The 6,578-nt window shown below is 42.9% G+C and overlaps 1 long non-coding RNA gene across 1 annotated transcript in view; it reads right to left on the reverse strand.

The window, feature by feature from the left end:
• LOC119567096 overlaps positions 1–1,782 on the reverse strand; it is a 101,167-nt gene extending 99,385 nt beyond the window's left edge. Inside the window, exon 1 of the long non-coding RNA XR_006283849.1 lies at positions 1,713–1,782. This is a non-coding gene — a long non-coding RNA (uncharacterized LOC119567096). The remainder of the gene's footprint in view (positions 1–1,712) is intronic.
• Positions 1,783–6,578: the final 4,796 nt, after the last annotated feature.

Below are 6,578 nucleotides of genomic sequence, written 5' to 3' on the forward strand. Positions count from 1 at the left end.
AAGGAAATCACTTTGTTCTTCTGAATTTTTATATCCCTCATTCCCAGGAAAGTGTGTTCAGGAAATTGTACAGTCACGCAAATCTAAGCAATAAGCCTGGAGCACTTATTGCCTCCACAACTGTATATCCCCACCACAAGTACACAATTCGTATAGTAGCTGAATGCATTGGAAATGATGGAATTATTCCTTTGGTGGAGCTAAAATCAGTGCCAAACTGGAGAGACACACCTCAAACTTGGTGGTCACTTAACACTGTAAATAACTGACAAAAATAAGCATTTTAAAAACAAATTATACAGCTGAAACTTCTCTCTAACCAGAGATCACTAGAGACCAAAGGTCTGCACTGACTCCTTTAAACTTCTCTCTATGAAACGGAGATGCAGGTTACTGTTCAGCAAGCAATATTTGTTACTTAATTTGCTTTACAAATGGAAACTGCAGAGAATAAGTGCATGCCCTGAAAGACTGCATGGTTTCATTGTTTCTTCTTTGGTAAGCCCCTCACCATCCAGTGCCGAAAGGCTGTTTTGTAACTTCTCTCGGTAACACTCCTCCTTGAGTTACACTGCAGAGCCTCTGCAACAACTGGAAGGCAATAGCGTGCTGTAGGAAGCACACCGTTTTCAAAAAACGGCTTGCTATCTGCCACTGGCTACTCACATAGCATCAGACTCAGGACACAGATAAATGGCTCTGAGTTAAAGGAATTCCTCAAATTTGAGACTTCATTTTACAAATGTACTGTTTAAAATAGTCAATGGGAGAGGTATCTCTGCTTTCTGAAACCTTCACTGCATGACCTGAATACTTCAGGAAAATACCAATGTGGAAAGATCAGACACCGATGACCAAACTATCTCTTTGTGGTTAGCTACATATCGCTAGTGATGATGAATGTTGGTAGTCCCTTGCAACAAAGAGTTTGGCAGAGAGCCAAACCCTGAAGTCCTCACTCAGTTTTTACTCAGGTAAATGATGTCAGTGGGAGTTTTGACTGAACAAACACTGCTCTGAGACCTCAATGTTATTGTTGATCCAGCGCAAGGGCCAACTTCTGCTCTCATTGAAGTCAATAGAATTGTTGCCTCTGGCTTCAGTGGGAGCAGGCTTTAGCCAGAAATAATGGGACACACACACAGAGCCCAGTCATGCTCCCATGGAACTGATTAGCTAAAATGACTCTAATGTGGGCATGTAATGGGTGGCACTCATCTGTGAGCACCCCCTGGCCAGGTGGGGAGACTCCTGTCAGTGGTTTTTCAGGTGGTTTTGGTGACTCAGCCCTCCGGCCAAGTCACACACACAGTCTGTGGACAAAACCCTTTCCAGGATAAACAGTTCAATGGTAAATCTCAGTCTGCAGTCTTTAAACAGTACCAGACCTGGTATCAAGCCATACCCACAGGGCTTCCTCCCTGGAGGCAATGGTTTTGCCCTCGCTGGGCCCTTCTGGCCCCAGCTCTCCAGATGGGTCACTAAGTAGTTCAGTTCCCCTTCCAGGGGTGTATCAAAGTCCAATACCGTCCAATAATCAGGCCATTTCCCCAGTGACTAATGGGAGGTGGGGGGACCCGGGCCTGCCCACTACTCCGGGCACCAGCCCAGGGAATAGCAGCCACGTACTGCTTTAACTCAACTCTTCATTATGCTGTTACAGTTCCCTGGGCCACTTCGCTGCAGCCTCAGCACCTACATAAATGCTTCACCTTTACCATAGGGCTAAAGTCTTGTACTCAGTTCCGCAGACAGCCAACAGCTCCACCAGTCCCTATCAGCAACTGCTCTGTCTGCAGTCCTGTAACTTCGTCCTCCAGCCAGCCAGGAACACCATCAATGCGCCTCCAGCTCCAGACAGCAACTGCCTGACTCTGGCACTGCAGCTACTTTTATATGGTCTGCAATCTTCTGATTGGCTGCTCCCTGCAGCCTTTCCCCAGTTGGCTGCCTCCTGAACAGCCTCTCTAGGCCACTTAGAGGACTTATCATCACTGCTCCTTTCTGGGACAGGGTGTGGTAGGACCCTGAGGCCTCCAGCAGGGGGCCTCTGAGCCTGGTACACCCCATCACAGGGCAGGATCTGGCTTTTCATGTTTTGTAGCGTTTCTTTCCTCTTATTGAAACTGACAGCATCAGTTTGACTTGTAAGCTTTGATTAATGCTCACATTACTTTCTGCTCTGAAGAGGTTGTTCTTTTTAGACAGGAATTTTTTTTTTAAATTCCTAACTCAACCTTCAAATGTAGCATGTCATCACCAAACACAAAGTTAATCTAAGTAGCTTCACAGGAGATCATGAAGCTTCAGACAGACATTCGAAGCTTTTTTCTAAACACCTCCAGACAAATTAAAGGACGCTTATAAAATGAAAACTGACAATTATTATTATTTGCATTAGACTAGCACCTAAGGGCCCCAGCAAATCTTGGCAAATCCCAAACAGACATAGCCTCCTTGCAAATCCAAGTACAACCCAGACCAGGGCCCCATGATGCTAAGCAGCACAGACACATAATGAGAATCCTTCCTGCCCAAACAAACTTTAAATGTAAGAGACGACAGATAAAGAGTACTATTACTCCCATTTTAAAGATGGGGAGTTGAGGCACAGAGATATGAAATGCCAGATTTTTAGATGTATTTAGGTACCTAAGTCAATTGATTTAAACGGGCATTAGGCATCAAAAGACTTAAAAATCTGTCCCTCAGTGATTTGCGCAAGGTCACAAACAAAGTCTGTAGCAGAGGTGAGTCCAGCTCTCCTTAGTCTCAGTTCAGTATTTAAAGTGCACAAATATCCTCTCAATTGGACATTAGCTCCACTTGACCTCACAGACCCAGTCCTGTATTCTTCAGCACCCAAAACTTCTCTCTAATACAAGAGAATGTCTTTTAAAAAAATATTTGCACAATTCAAGAAGCATTGCTTAAAGAGACACCCTTACCAAAAGAGGATGCCCACCAGACTTTTCAAACCCTCCAGTGTTCAGGTGCACTTAATTCTGAGATTTTGGCTGGGTCAGTTATAAAAGGCCAAATCCTGGAAGGTGCTGTGCACCTACCATAAGATGATAGTGATTTGGAGCTAAGGGGGACAGAGGGTTGAGGATACTGAGCACCTAAATCTCTCAGCAGACCCAAAGGAAGGGGTTATTTGAATCCAGATCTAAGGTTAGATTGCAAAGTTAAGGGTATTCAGGCTCAGGACTTAGGTTTGGATTCATCTCTACTAATAATTACTTACTGTGCCTTACTCTGTGCTGCTATTTTCAACTGAAGATGCACGGGATATTTTGGCACAGTATAAAACACTTTCCTTTTAGCACGAAGGCAACATTCTCACTACCATCCATTCCTCTTTTCCTCCAATCCCCCACGCCAAAAATGGAAAGAGATACCCAACTCCAAGCAGAGCTTTTTCTGCAACTCTGAAAGGAAGAAGAGCTGGAGCCGCCGTAAAATCCACTAGAGACCTTGTTGTTGCCAATCTTTCATGGGGATACTGCCGTGATGGGTAGCAGCACAAAACCTTATGCTAACTAAATAGAGGAAGGCCTGATTCAAAGCCCATTGAGGTCAATGAGAGTCTTTTCATGGATTTCAGTGGGCTTTGGATCAGCCTTAAGAGCATACTTCATAAGCAGCAAGAAACTACGTACTCTGAGTGTGTTCCACTCTTACAACAAATACAAAGGTTCTTCATAATTGCCCAGTTTCCACCCGAGGCAAACTTTTTACAGACTAGTTAATAGACTCCTGGGATGAGAAGTTTATAATGGAAATGCTGACAACCCTTTGATTACAGTGGTGTGAGCAACACAGCTATAATAAATCACTGAAATCAGAGCTGAAGTTGTGCCATGAGTAAGATTTGGGAAGCGTTGGGGGAGGGGGTGTTCTGTTTTATTTTTGAAAGATTAGCTGTGGCCAGCTCAGAAAAAGATAAAATAGAAAGAATTTGTTAATGGTCCATTAAATAAAGGAGTATTAAGTAAAAGAAAGCAAGAAAGACAGCCTTCTAGAACATAAAAATACGAAATGTGCAGTAAGACCATGTGGGCGTTAAAGCAGTGTTGGTGCATTATCCTTTCAGCCATGTTAACAAAGTTTAACTCTTTTTTCCCCATTTGACCCACTGCGGATTTAATTAATCACCTCTTATTCTAGTCTGCTGTAGATATTTGTCCCCACAAAATCAACACACAGTTTGGCACCAGCGCCAGTCTATGCTGAAGAAAAGCCCAGGGCTGAGGCTGAATGGCAGAGCAGAGCAGGGAAAACAAGGCCAGCAGAGGCTCTTTCACTGCTCTTGATGAAACCTTGGCCCTCTTGAAGTCAACGGGAGTTTTGCCATATACTTCAACTGGGCCAGGACTTCGCCCTCTGTTTTTAATGAGATACAGTATGTACTTTTTGTTTCTCTTTAGGTTCTTATATGAAATTCATCACCAGGGTGCCTGAGCACAACAGAAGGATTTAAATCTGTTGTTTGCTCTGTCTTCCCCAGGGGCCTAGACTCTTCCCTGGAGCAAGGAGCCTTGCCGCTCCAAGAGACCAAGCTCCACCTGGGTTTTGCTGGGGCTGGCAGGATCACTGCTGCAAAGCAGCTGGCGTAGCAGCCCCAAGAACCTGGGCTCACAGGTGCTATGCTGCAGAGCTGTGGCCCGTTGGACACGGTGTTTCAACCAGTTTCGTCAACTCCATAACAGATGTGGCAAAAACATTTCGTTTCAGTGAATCGGCATTTTTCAACGAAACTAAGTTTCGTCGTAACATTTCCAACCCTGGCTCCTTTGGGGTAGGCAATGTTTATCATGAGGAGACAGTCACTACCACAGCGACCTTAGCAGCCTCCAGACAAGACAGTAACGGGCAGGAATGAGTTGAGGGAGAATGAAAGTCATTTTCAATGGGAGTCAGGGAGAAATGTGCTTGGAGGGGGATAATTATTCCTGCAGGGAGCAGATCAGCTTCATACCTGTCTCGTAGCAAACTTAGGATACTTACTTCATGCTATTTATTATTTTAAATTCTCTAGACCAGATCCTGAGAGGCACAGCTACGACTGCCACTGAGGTCTGTAGGTATTGTGGAAGTTCTTCCAAAGATATTTTCCAAGCAGCATGCTGGATGCTGCAAGTCACCCAGTTGCAGGGAGACAATGGGCTAAATCCTGAGTCCCAAATGAATTCAATGGGGCTACTGATCTGAGTAATTATGTAGCTCCTGTATTGTTTGACTGACCATGTATATAACATGACCAGAGAGCTTTCAGGGCAAGCTTTGGTCACATACAGCTTTGTAGACGTTGTACGCCTTTTTGCCTATTTACTGAGAGTGTTCCCTCCACTGCACAGTAAACATAAGTTTCTTAAAGTTTTTGGTCTAAACTTGTTTAACAGCTGGATTTATTCCCCATGTTATCAGCAATCAGCTTGATGAGAAAAAAATTACATTTTCGCTTCCAAGAAAAAATGAACAATAAATACAGACATTATTTGTATTACAGTAGTGCTCAATGAGAACTAGCACAAGTACATGTACACAAGCAGGGGAACCACTCCCCTCGCTTGTAGTGTAGACGTAATCTTAGATACCTGGAACTGAACTACGCCCTAAAAAGCCTGGAATGGTACAAATTTAAGCAACTCTTCTGAATTCTACATTTTTATTTTTATTTTTTTTTGGTAAGCAGAAAACCCCACCAGTTCAGAAAGTATCCACCTCACATACAGGATAGTTTAAAGGAATATTCATAGATTTTAAGATCAGAAGGAACTGGTCTGATCACATAGTTGGACCTTCTGCATAACACAGACCTCAGTAATTCCCACATTACCTTCGTAAGCAGGTAGCCGTTTCTACATGCTGTCCCCATCTAACTTCATAACCGTATGCCAGCTGAATTAGTTATTTTTATTCAGACAAATTTATTATTGCTGATCTGATTAATAGTATCTGTGCAGCAACTACCATAGCAATCAATTTAAGATGTGTTGTTTTTATGTAATTATCTTTGTATCATTAAATCACTTCTCCCTTCTGTTTTCTGTTGCCATTAATACAACTTGTAATAGTCCATTTCTAGCCGACAGAACTATATCTGTATGGGGCCCAATTCTCCTCTTACCCACACCAGATTTATATTAGTGTAACTATTGATGCCAGTGGCGTTATCTTTTACACTGCTGTGAAAAGAGAAGCAAGCCCTCTGTCTACCTCTTTTTCTATGCTCATAGTAGGATTTAATCTATAAATACGTATGCATGCTCATGGCTTGTTACGCACAATTACTAGCTGTGTCATAACAGGAATCCTATAGCTCAACATTTAATTACTACCACTAATATTCACCAACATAAAATAAAATAGGCTTGATTCTAAATCAGGTGTAAATCAGCAAGTGCAGTTGCACACACTAGTATAAAACTAGATTTAAGTCAGATCAGAACAAGGCCCAACGAGGTCTCTGGAGCAACTAATTCCAGCAAATGTAATTGAGGGAATTTATGAACTGGTTTGACTGGACACCTTAACGTGTTTCTGATGATTACACATGTGATGAAATGAAATTT

The sequence above is a fragment of the Chelonia mydas genome, chromosome 9, assembly GCF_015237465.2.
Source record: "Chelonia mydas isolate rCheMyd1 chromosome 9, rCheMyd1.pri.v2, whole genome shotgun sequence".
Taxonomy (NCBI): Eukaryota; Metazoa; Chordata; order Testudines; family Cheloniidae; genus Chelonia; species Chelonia mydas.